The sequence below is a fragment of the Taudactylus pleione genome, unplaced genomic scaffold (genome assembly GCF_031769625.1).
Source record: "Taudactylus pleione unplaced genomic scaffold, aTauple2 ptg002645l, whole genome shotgun sequence".
NCBI lineage: Eukaryota > Metazoa > Chordata > Amphibia > Anura > Myobatrachidae > Taudactylus > Taudactylus pleione.
Genome location: NW_028287022.1, coordinates 254,541 through 267,707, shown reverse-complemented (window position 1 = coordinate 267,707; position 13,167 = coordinate 254,541). Strand labels below are relative to the sequence as shown.

The 13,167-nt window shown below is 50.3% G+C and overlaps 1 protein-coding gene across 3 annotated transcripts in view; it reads right to left on the bottom strand.

The window, feature by feature from the left end:
• The window catches only part of SIAH1 (siah E3 ubiquitin protein ligase 1), a 34,839-nt gene that overhangs the window by 15,304 nt on the left and 6,368 nt on the right, over positions 1–13,167 (bottom strand). The window contains exons 1-2 of one of the 3 annotated variants that reach the window (XM_088466205.1): positions 9,721–12,344; positions 2,233–2,305 (exon numbers count right to left, since the gene is read on the bottom strand). The exons of 1 other annotated variant lie outside the window; for it this stretch is intronic. The gene's annotated coding sequence lies outside the window, so the exon portion shown is untranslated. Of the gene's footprint in view, positions 1–2,232; positions 2,306–9,720; positions 12,345–13,167 lie in introns of those variants that run through there. One more of the 3 variants, XM_088466207.1, reaches the window with a different exon arrangement.

Here is a 13,167-nt window from a genome sequence, read left to right as displayed (position 1 = left end):
ACAGGCACTGCCAGCCCAGATGCCCCAATCCATTAAGCCACAGGCACTGTCAGCCAAGAGCACATAGTGGAATTCAGTTTAATCAGTATATAAAACACAGAACATGCACAATTCAATTTATTAATAGAAAAAAAACACACACACACCAGGGCACTGGTGAGAATAAGCACCCAGCACTGTATGCCATCTGCACAGCAGTGGGTCATACACAGCCTGTGGCACAGGTCTGGGTGAGTCATGTCACTGCTGGTGTTTATACTACACAGCAGTAAATGGCATAAACATACGTGGTAATAGCATCACACACTATCATGGGTAATAATAACAGTCCTCCCTTACAGGATGGTCAATTACTCCAGTTTCTGCTAACAAAAAGTTTGCATCAGTTACAGCAGGAAATTCATTGGGCTCAATTCAACGCGAAATGAATAGTGCCGGGAATGAGCTCCCAGAGCTATTCAATTCAGCGCGCTGCCAAATGGGACAAAAGTACAGGTCGATGCTGTTTTCTGCCCTTAGAGCGGCGGAAAGAGCATCGCGCTGGGAAGTGTAGTCGGAGAATGCCCGTTCTCGCCACTAAACACCCTGTTTAAGACGCGAGAGAACGGGCATTCCCCGACCTAACAGCGCACAGAATTGAATAGCTACGGGAGCTCCTTCCCAGCGCTAATCAATTCACGTTGAATTGAACCGAGCCCACTGATTGAGACGGCACTTTTCCCTCTCCCACACAATAACATAACACGACACAACATGCCTTAACTGTGTAGCTTCACATCCGCTGGAGAAACAATTCTCACATACATATCTGTTCTGCCAGTGAGGTGTAAGGAGAAAATGCAACCACATCTCACACACACACACACACACACACACACACAATAAATTGACAATTATGTTGATATATGTAATGGGTGCCCGACTGAGCAATTCAATTGCTGCTCCGAACGGGCCACATCACTGAAAATGTAATTGCTCAATCTGGCACCGATTACTTATGGGAATGCAAAAGACAATTGAATTCTCCCTTACAGCTCAAAACTTTAAGTACATCCAGATCATACTCTAGAAGCCAGTGACATCACTAAAAATGTAGCCTATCCATTCACTAGGGACCAGTGACATCACTGAGAATGCAGCCTATCCATTCACTAGGAGCCAGTGACATCACTGAGAATGCAGCCTATCCATTCACTAGGAGCCAGTGACATCACTGAGAATGCAGCCTATCCATTCACTAGGAGCCAGTGACATCACTGAGAATGCAGCCTATCCATTCACTAGGAGCCAGTGACATCACTGAGAGTGCAGCCTATCCATTCACTTCAACACAGACCAATGACATCTCTTAGGTACTGGTCTATTAGTGTGCAGACACTTGAGAGGATTCAATTCAGTGCAATGGATGTAATGTGGCGTTCCGAAGCTGCTCATTGCGACAGTCGAAATCACAAGTTTTCTCTTGCAAGGGAAAACTTGCGATGGCGGCCCTACCTTATATGGCCGATATGTGTGCAGCCCTCGGCACATTGTTTTCAAATTAATTCCCCCCATAATTTGAATACTGGTCCAGCTCCCAAAGCCCCCGCTTCTGTTGCATTTGAGCAACAGTTTTACATGGGAGCTGCTGGTAAACCAGACAAGCTACAAAGCATAATAAAGGCTCGTCTATTTGGAAAGAGCTTCCGGAAATGTATTAGAAAGATGTATGGCTACCACAGGACACTATCACAACTTGTTTTTGTTTCTTCAAAGCCAAATGTGAATAGCCACTGGCTATTAGCGAGGGGCCGTTGCAGCTGGCTATGGAGCGAGGGGCCGTTGCAGCTGGCTATGGAGCGAGGGGCCGTTGCAGCTGGCTATGGAGCGAGGGGCCGTTGCAGCTGGCTATGGAGCGAGGGGCCGTTGCAGCTGGCTATGGAGCGAGGGGCCGTTGCAGCTGGCTATGGAGCGAGGGGCCGTTGCAGCTGGCTATGGAGCGAGGGGCCGTTGCAGCTGGCTATGGAGCGAGGGGCCGTTGCAGCTGGCTATGGAGCGAGGGGCCGTTGCAGCTGGCTATGGAGCGAGGGGCCGTTGCAGCTGGCTATGGAGCGAGGGGCCGTTGCAGCTGGCTATGGAGCGAGGGGCCGTTGCAGCTGGCTATGGAGCGAGGGGCCGTTGCAGCTGGCTATGGAATATTAGGTTCTGACTGTATGTAGGTGGGGAGCTGTACTAGATCACTCATTTACTTACCTAATAGTGGCTTCACTGCAGTCCTTTTGTACAGATCACCATGTCAGTTATTACCTTCTGAATGTTGCCTCATCTGCAAAAATTGAGACACCACTTTTGATTGACAATAAACCTGTATAACACTACAAGCACGGTCTTTATACAGGTGAGGCAATAATGGAATGCATGCCTCACTCACTCTCTAGATGCTGCATCAATCTGATCTATCTACAGATGTGTCCACACACACACCTATTGCTCAAGTAACCCCGTTTGGCGCACCATAGACTGTGAATTACCCAAGCCATGTGCCTTATTCTTAAAATATACATTTTACATAATCTGGTACTTTTTACCAATTCCTTTGCGACAAGAAATACCAATCCTAAGTACTTAGTACACTATTAGCTACTTATTACTATTATATTTATAGTCTACTTATTAGTGTAGGATGATGCAAAAATCGTGAAAAGGACTCAATCGTGGGAATCGCTACCTGTGGAGAATCATCTCGCACCATATGGCGCCATGAGGATAGGTGTATGACAACACATCTGAGGACAATGGGATCCATCAATGTCTCATTCTGTTGAACATCTCGCCAGTTCCATCACATCATGCACAATACAGTTATTATAAGAGAAATGACCATTTTGAAGGTGCGTACACACTGAGCGACATTTTGGATGACGGAAGGATAACTATACCTTCATCGTTCAGTCGTCCAAAATATCGTTCAGTTTTTGCGCAAAATTGATCAACGTTAACAACCAACAACCAGCGATGCGCGCTCCCGCTGGTTGTTGGTCTTTGACGTTCATCGTCCGAACATGCAGGCCAAGCTGACGATATTGTCAGGTTGTTGCATGTTCGGGAATGAGAGAGGGAGCCCGGTACTGAATGATATCGTTCAGTGTTTGTGCTCAGTGTCGTTAACGGCACTGAGCACACCCCTTCCGGGGACACACTAGACGATGTCGCTCATGGAGCAAATAGTCTAGTGTGTACGCACCTTTAGGCCCGGATTTACTAAATGTCCTTTTTTTAAAGGATTGGCGCCTTGACCAATGGATTTCAAAAACGGCAACAGTAATTAATGCTAAATCGGGGCTTTTTAACTTGAATTACCATTGCCGGGTTTGAAAAAAATATGAGATATGGTAAGAACTTACCCTTGTTATCTCTATTTCTACGAAGTCCATAGGGTTCCACAGGATACCTTGGGGTATAGGTGTGACGTCAGTCGCAGGGCACCAAAGAGTTAAGCTTTCAGCCTCCCAGGATGCACTAGGTCCCCCTCCTATACCCCGCCCCCGAGCCAAGGCACCTCAGTTAGTTACCAAGCCATAGGCCGGAGGAGGAGAAGGAAGAGAGAGAACAAAGATCTGGACACATACAAGAATCACATTCTCACCAGAGGGAGACGGAAAACCGGTGACCAGAGCAAAGCCCATCTGCAGCACAGGTGCGACAGGGCGGGAGTCCTGTGGAACCCTATGGACTTCGTAGAAATAGAGATAACAAGGGTAAGTTCTTACCATATCTCATATTTTCTACTTCAGGGTCCATAGGGTATCCACAGGATACCTTGGGGATGTCCCAAAGCAGTATCCTTTAAGGGTGGGGACGCTCCTGTGCAGAAAGGAGAATCCGCCGCCCGAAGGAAGCATCCTGAGAGGCGAAGGTGTCAAACCTGTAATACCTCACGAAGGTATGGACAGAAGACCACGTAGCAGCCTTGCAGATCTGAACTGCCGAGGCACCACGTCGAGCTGCCCACGAAGGACCCACAGACCTAGTGGAATGAGCCTTCAGAGAAGGAGGGACCGGTAGGCCTTCATGAAGATAAGCTTCAGAAATAGCCATACGGATCCAGGCTGCCAAAGTTTGCTTTGAAGCAGGCCAACCCTTTTTACGGAAGCCAAAGAGGACAAACAAAGCGTCCGACTTCCTAAACGAAGAAGTGCGGTCAACATAAGTCCTTAAGGCCCGCACAACATCCAAAGAGGCCTCACCCACGGAAAGACCCGGTGAGTTAAAGGCCGGAACAACTATTTCCTCGTTAATATGAAACTGGGAAACAACTTTGGGAAGAAACTCGGGCCGAGTGCGGAGCACTGCCCTGTTCCCATAAAAAACCAAGAAAGGGGGTCTACAAGAAAGAGCCCCTAACTCAGAAACACGTCTGGCCGAAGCAATGGCCAGAAGGAAAACAGTCTTAGCTGTTAGCCATTTAAGATCCACTGAGCCCAGTGGTTCAAACGGCGGTCCTTGGAGAGCCCTCAGGACCACAGCCAAATCCCAAGGCGCCACAGGTGGAACAAAGGGCGGCTGAATGCGGAGAACACCCTGCATAAAGGTGCGCACATCCGGGATTGTAGCAATCCTACGGTGAAACCAGACAGATAGGGCCGAAACCTGTACCTTCAAAGAAGCAAGGCGAAGCCCATGATCTAGTCCCGCTTGCAGGAAGGCGAGAATCCGAGACAGACGAAACTCCCGCGGTGCATAACCTCTCGGTCGACACCACTGGAAGAACGTATGCCACACGCGATGGTATATCCTCGCGGAAGACGGTTTCCGAGCTCGTAACATGGTACGCACCACAGAGCTGGAAAACCCCCGGGACCTCAGCATGGCCGTCTCAACAGCCACGCCGTCAAAGACAGCCGAGTTAGGTCCGGGTGAAGGCAAGGACCCTGAGACAGAAGGTCCGGTCGTAGCGGCAACCGCAGAGGAATGTCCACGGACAGACCCTGAAGGTCTGAGAACCAGTGCCGTCTGGGCCACGCGGGAGCTATCAACAGGAGCGTCCCTCCTTCCTGTTTGAATTTCCGGATTACCCGTGGAAGAAGGGAGACCGGAGGGAACAGGTATGCGAACCGGAACGTCCACCGGACGGACAGAGCATCCACCAGAGACGCCCCTTCGTCTCTTGTGCGAGACCCGTACACCGGCAACTTGTTGTTGTGCCGGGACGCCATGAGGTCGATTTCTGGAAGACCCCACCTGTCCACCAGTAGTTGAAAAACGTCCGGGTGCAGGGACCATTCCCCCGGATGAACGTCCTGGCGACTTAGAAAGTCCGCCTCCCAATTGAGCACTCCCGGGATGAAAACCGCTGATATGGCCGGAAGATTGCGCTCCGCCCAAACCAGGATCCGAGAGACCTCTACGAGAGCCGCCCGACTGCGAGTTCCTCCTTGCCTGTTTATGTAGGCCACGGTGGTAGCGTTGTCCGACTGGACCTGCATCGGGCGACCCTGGAGAAACCGCTGTGCCTGCTGGAGAGCATTGAAGACCGCACGGAGTTCCAAGATATTTATTGGAAGCTCCGCTTCTGTCGGCGTCCACCTGCCCTGGAACAAGTGTGGACCCGAAACTGCTCCCCAGCCCCGAAGACTGGCGTCCGTTGTCAACAGGACCCAATTTGGAACCCAGAACGGACGTCCCTTGTTGAGGTGGGTCGTCTGTAACCACCACGTAAGGGACAGGCGAACCTCCTGGGTGAGCACAATCGTCTGGGACTTCAGAGACTGAGTCAGCCCGTTCCACTTGGACAGGATCAGGTGCTGCAGAGGTCTGGAGTGAAACTGGGCGTATTCCACCATGTCGAACACCGACACCATGGAGCCCAGTAACCTCATCGCCGAGTGTAAGGACACCCGGCGGCTGTGCAGACAACTGCGCACCCTTGACTGTAAAGCAGAGATCTTGTCCTCCGTCACGAAGATCCTTTGCTGTCCCGAGTCCAATAAGGCTCCAAGATGCAGAATCCTCCGAGACGGGATTAGAGTGGACTTCTGCCAGTTGATTAGCCAGCCGTGCCGTTGCAGCAGTGCAATGGTCAGGTCCAAGTGGCGTAACAGGAGCTCTGGAGATCCTGCCACCAATAACAGGTCGTCCAAATACGGCAACATGCGGACTCCCTGCAGCCGCAGAGAAGCCGCCATGACCGCCATCACCTTGGTGAAAACACGTGGTGCTGTTGCCAGGCCAAAAGGTAACGCCCGAAACTGGAAGTGGTCGCTGCTGATTGCAAACCTGAGGAACTGTTGATGGCGCCAAAGAATAGGGACATGCAGGTAAGCGTCCTGTATGTCCAATGACACCAAGTAGTCCCCAGGTTCCAGCGCCAGAATGATGGACCGTAGGGTCTCCATCCGAAACTTCGGGACCCGCAAAGACTTGTTGAGTGCTTTGAGGTTGAGAATCGGACGATATGACCCATTGGGTTTCTGTACCAAAAATAGATTTGAATAGAAACCCTGGCCCCTCTGGGAGAATGGAACCGCCACTATAACTCCAGCCTGGAGCATAGTGTGCAATACCTTCCGCAGCTCCGTAGCCTTGTTCCGGTCTGATGGGAGACCCGTGGTGAAGAAGCGAGCCGGGGGTCTGTGCCGGAAGGAGAGGGCGTATCCGTGGGAAACCACCTCCAGAACCCAAGTGTCTGTCGTAGTAGTCGACCAACACTGGGCGAACTGTAGCAGGCGGCCTCCCACCCTGGGATCCCCCAAAGGGAGGCCCGGACCGTCAGGCCGCAGGCTTGCCATCTGGCTTGGGGGCCGGACGTCTGGTACTCCATGCCTGCTTCCGGGGCTTGACCGATTTCTTAGGGCCAGCCTGTCGAGGAAACGACTGTGGTTTGGGCCTGCCCTGGGCCCTAGATGACCGAAAGGACGATGGTCCCGAACCAGAAGGAGCAGCGGCCGACGGGAGACAGGCAGATTTGGCTGCCGCCAGCGTGGCCACAATCTTATCCAGATCCGGACCGAAGAGAACTTCTCCGGTAAACGGCAACGCTTCCAGACCTTTCTTGGAATCTGCGTCCGCCTTCCAGGATCGCAGCCACAAGGTGCGACGAGCAGCTACCGCTGCTGAAGAAATTCTAGACACCAGAGTACTAATGTCTAGAGCCGCCTCGTTGATGTAGGTGGCCGAATCACGGAGATTGCCAATCAACTCCGCCTGATCGGCCGGACAGTCGGATTCAAAAGAAGCCTCTAATGAATCCGCCCAGCGCTCCATCGCTCTGGCAACCCAGCAAATGGCCATAGCCGGCCGTGCTGCCCCCCCTGCAAGGGAATAAGCGGACTTCAGGCAGATTTCTACCTTGCGGTCCGTAGCATCCTTAAGGGAGGACATGGATGGCATCGGCAATGTGGCACTACGGACAAGACGGGTCAAGTGAGAATCCACCTGTGGAGGGGATTCCCACTTCGCAAAATAATTATCCGCGAACGGATAAGCCACCGCCAGGCGTCTCTGCGGCTGGTATCTTTTGCCAGGTTGTTTCCACGCCTCCTCTAAATGGTCCACCAACTGACCCGAAAGAGGAAAGACTGTGGCATCGCCCTTCACATCTTTGAAAAAGGCATACTTAGATTTAGCCGCTGGGGGAACTTCGTCCTCAATCACCAAGGCTGTGCGGACCGCCCGAATAAGTCCAGGAATATATACTTTGGACTTAGCATCAGCGTCCTTAGTATGGAGAGGTTCCTGATCGTAAGGATCTAGAATCTCCCCATCATCAGACGTCCCTTCGTCATCCTCATAAGGAGCGGACAGAGACGCCACCGGCCTTTTATGAGACCGCATCACAGACTCCCCTTGCAACACATCCGACAAGTGCTGTACAGAACTCGTCAGGGAGTTAACCCACGCTGGCTCCTGAGAACCCGGGAGCGGGGAAATAGGGAGACTGTGGGGTACCACCAATTGTCGTGGGAACCCCTGCATGGGTGACGACACCACAGACTGCTGGGACAAACCCATCGGAGTAAACGCGGGCTGCGGAGCTAACTGGCCCACTAAAGCTGTTAACGCCTGAGCGAAACAAGCCCAGGGCGGCTCCTGTACCGGTGCTGTAACCGTAATAGGCCGCGCCATGGACAAACACTGCCGGCAAAGGCCCTCCGCGCTACCCTCCCCCTCCGCTAACGGTACTTTGCACGTGGTACACTGTAGCCGGAGGGGAAAATCACTTTCAGACATGATGGCACCACGTATGTGACCTCTCTCACCAATTAAGTATTAAATAGGCGAGAGACCACCCTGCAGCACCGCACCGCAAGGGCTTTAGCAGAAAGAACAGGGACAGTAATAAAGCTGACAGTTTAGAGAGAAAAGATTACAGGCAGCAGCGCTAGCACAGTCACATACAATGCAGAAAAATAACAATTCCTGCACTAACAGCGCTGATCACTCAACTACACAGACACAGGGCCTGGTAGGACACAGCGCTGCATACACAGACCTGACCACAGCGGAGGAGAGGTATGCGGGGGGACCCAGACCACGATGCTTCCTTCCAGCGCTTCCAGCAGCGTTCACCATGCGTTCTGGAGAAGATGGCCGCCGAGGAGCAGAGAGGAGGCTGGCCTGGGGGAGGAGCGCTGCCACAGGACCAGTCGGCAGCATGCAGAGAGGGCTGTGTGCAGCGGGGGAGGCGCCGGCTGTGAGACAGGGAAGGCGCGCTCCCCTGGCATGCATTTAACCCCTGGGACGCCGCAGCGCTACCGCTCTGCTGCGGTCCGCTGTCCCAGGGGGTAGTGGAAGCGCAGGTTGGTCGCCTGGCTCCACGCTGCAGCCAGTCCCCAGGGAGCCCCCTGCCTGGGGACTTAGGACCATGTGATCAGCGGGGACCCACCGCGGGACCCCGCTGCTTACCTCTGTCCCCCTTGAATCCGGCCATGGTCCGGAGCATCTGGGGTCACCGCTAGCTGTGACCCCAGACGCCCACCAGCATCCCCGGATCAGTACCGGCGTTCTGGTACCGGCGGGGTGTAGGGAAGACAGCATGGACGTCAGGACTGACTGTCCATGCTGTTCATCCAGTTGTGCAGCCACAGCTGCATAAAGAATAAGCTTCAGGGGCTCTTCTAGCCCCCACTCCAACAGGTGCACCCGACTCCGGCCGGGCACCAAACTAAACTGAGGTGCCTTGGCTCAGGGGCGGGGTATAGGAGGGGGACCTAGTGCATCCTGGGAGGCTGAAAGCTTAACTCTTTGGTGCCCTGCGACTGACGTCACACCTATACCCCAAGGTATCCTGTGGATACCCTATGGACCCTGAAGTAGAAACACTGAATCGTAAATCTACCCCTTAGTCTCCTGCTCATATAGGAGTGGTCACAGAAGTACAGAGTATTTCAGAGGACAAGGGATCTGATCTTGTAAAGACAACAATCTGTCCTCTCGTGATTGTGAGGAGTACAGGTAGACCACCGATTTTCCAGCAACCGACGGTCCGGTGCCTCTTTTAATCTGGACACGCTAGCCTATAAATGAAATCGGTGTCCCAACTTTCCCAGTTCACCTGTGTTCCCAGTTATACCCCAACCACAGAATAAATTAGAATCATATCCTGCGCATGCAGAACATTATTAAAGGCAGTGAAATGCAGAGCAGCATGCAGCTATGCAGATTTAATAAGCGGCACATGATGCAGAAAGAATACAGACAAAAGGCTCATTATATAGCACTAGGGAACAGTACACTACTCACAGTAACTGGATAGGACAGCTTATGGATGATTTCCCCTCCGTACTGGTACAACGCTCAGGTTTGGGAAAAGATAAAAAACAGAAGCCAGAACATCAAGCCTAATTATAAAAAGGGCTGGGCAGAAAATTACAATACTGGAGATTAGCGAATCAATAAAACAAGCTAAAAATTCAGATTCCAAACGGAGACTATGCAAAAACCACCCTCATACATGTAAAAGCCAACAGCTGGTAACAGGGAGCTCGTGGAGACCAGATATAAATAGGACAATTAGTTTGGGATTGTGACATATTAATGGTCAAGAAACCATCAAAAATTACATATAGAAGCCATTCGGACAAATCTAAAGCCTGAAGTAACAGGTTCATCAACCCTACATTTAAAATGAAGATATTTGTTCGATATATAAATCAGTATTCTCCCCACGCTATATTTCGCAGGCGGTCCGCCCCGGCAAAATCTCCATGGCGCCCAGCACTGCGACGCATCCGAAAGTCACGATGCACTGACGTTTCGTATAGAAAGGTCACATCAGAGCGACTTATTGGCCGTGTCACAGTTGCAGCTCACTGCTCGGAGCTGCCCTCGCCAGGAGGATGCCTGTCGCCCCCTACATCTCGTCAACGTCCCTTGGAGGAAGGTACTGCAGCTTCACGGCCTCCCCCTTTCCTACCCGGTGCCTGCCAAACAGTAGGTGAGATGCTGGATGGGAAGGTGCACAATGGGCTGCTGCTTACCTGCTGCGATAGGGTTCGGTCCATTACCCCCAAAAGGTTTGCACCTTAACCCCTCCTGCAGTTCAGGCTATATCAGCAACAAGCACTGGCTTCTTGGCATATTAATATTGGGGAGGGAGGGGGGGATTACTACACACACTGCAAAAGGGGAGCAGCGGTAAGTACCCTTTACAGCGTGATACTTTTATAGTACATTCATTATGCTGCTTGACGTATAAATTGATGACAGGTAGGTGGTTAAAATGCAGCTCCCTTTACCCCCGTTAATGTGGTTTAAGTGATAACCAAATGTCTTTTGACCCCATGTACAAAACAATTACTACTTTGTGCTTTTTAAGCATATTTGTTGTGTGGAGATCACATTTTGTAGCTGCTGGGCAAAATCACCGCTAGGTTTAAAGTCATTTTTCTTTTACTTTCACATTCACCAAAAAACCCAATAGTGATGTGAATACTGGTTCTCAGGCCTTACCCACAGCCTGTCCAATTGACCAGCGTAACACCCCTAAAGAGACCAAGGATATAACAGGTGGTCTGACCTCTCACACATGCTTGTAATCAGGTGTGCAGTGCATTGTAAGATCATCATTGTGACTAAATATAACATTTAGTCACTAGTAGACCCTGAACTATTGCCTTACATATAAAGTTTCCAAAGCAGCGGTCAGTATACGAACAGTCTGCTTTGGTGAAATGCAAAGAATTTGCAAATAAGCAGAACACAGGTTATAGGTAAATAAGTGAGGCAATCCTTATTTACGTAGCAGAATACCCAAAACAGCCGGCACACACCGCCACAGTCTGCTCCTGAAACCGAAATAGTTTCTTTACAAAACCACGGCTGCCTACACGGCACCTTCACTGCTCGGGGAACCTACTGTCGACACTGAGAGGGTTAAGAACAGGAGAGTCCATAAATAATAATTAAAAAGTAAAACGTGTGTAAATCTTCCGATATGACAAAAATGCATTCCACGTGGGAAGTATGAGTACACACATTTAGGAGGAGGGTTTGGCTTCCATATGTTCTAACGTCAGTTCCCACAAGATTAGCAGGGTCATCTCACTGATACCTGACAACAGGCGGCTGTATGCCACACGTACCACACACCTGACTGACAAAGGAATACAGGACAAGCGGTGGATTACCCTGTATAGCCATGACATATCCTATTAGTTATTCATTTATTAAATTACATGGAGGTGCTTCTCCAAACACATGTACAAACTAATTAGCAACAGAAGAGAGAACAAGTATTTGAGGCACTCCCAAGGTATCCACTAGGGGCAAAAGCAATTTGCATTAAAAACCGTAAATGCATTAATATATTTTAAAATAACTTCTTAGGGGGTGATTCAATTGTTTTATCGCACACAAAGACAAAAACCCATCAAAAGTCCTGGTTAGGGCGCCCAAAACCAGGACTCCTCACATTTCTCAGGTGGGCAGAAGAAATGCCATCACAATCGAACGGAGCAACAATTTAATTTCTCCGTCAGGCACCCAGTAGTTAAAGCCGACGACTTAAACAACTGAATTCCCCTCCACTAAGAATCTTGACCAATCTCACTGAGATATATAGTTTATCACTATATACACAGATCTATACAGGTACCGGTCAGCTGCTGCTACTGAATAGACCTTCAGGCATTGAAGGAGTAGATCCCCATGGGGTACAAAGAACATGCTAGGATTCTATTCTGTAGCTAAGCAAGTCAGCTCCAATTTGGGCAAACCAGTGCTGTACCAATGGCCCCCTTGAACTTACCTAATCTTTGAGGATCAGAGGTGATGATAGAGAAGCATAGGCCAAAAGATATATATTATCTTAGCACTACGCGGTTTGTTCGGTGTACCAGAGTTGTGAGACTCTAAGGGGTCTATTTACTAAGCAGTGATAAGGTGCCAGCCAATCAGCTCCCAACTGTCATCTCACAGGCTGTGCTTGAAAAATGACAGTTGGGAGCTGATTGGCTGGCACCTTCTCACTTTTCACTGTCTCCTAACACTGCTTAGTAACTAGGCCCCTAAAATTCATCACTATTCTTTAATGAATCTGGTCTCCCTCCAACAATGGGGGGAAATCAATTAAATGCAATGTTGAACAGCACTGGAAATGAGTGGCCGGAGCTATTCAATTGTCCCTGTACTTGGAAATGCAGTTTACTACGCCTAATGACAGGGGGTTTAGTCGCAGTAAACCGCATTCTCCGACTTAAAAGCCAGGAGGGATGAAGTTACCGCAACTGGCATCGCGGCACTAGTTTAGTTGGATTTCTGCTCGCACCTCAAAAAGGTGCAAGCAGAAATCTTCTAGTCACAGGTTTACAGCGCAGACAACTGAATAGCGCCAGACACTCATTCCAGGTTCTATTCAATATCACATTTAATTGAGTTCCCCCCCAATAATCCCTTGTGGAAGGGCGGGTGGGTTCTCCTCTACAGATCCATCGGGAGCAGAAAAATTCCAGACAAAGTGCCCAGCCTTGAAGAAATCACACAAATGGATCTTCCATTATCCAGGGAATTACTTTGTTCAGATTTTCGATTGACTTCCACTTGCCTAGGGGCTACCCCTCTCCCACGGCTTCTCAGATAGCAGAGCTGCCTTGGTAGAAGCCATTTGTCTCCACGTTTGGCACTTCTTGGCTGGAAGGAAGGACATCTGTTCCTCAGTGTTGTGAAACCCCCAGACAACAAACGGTTACT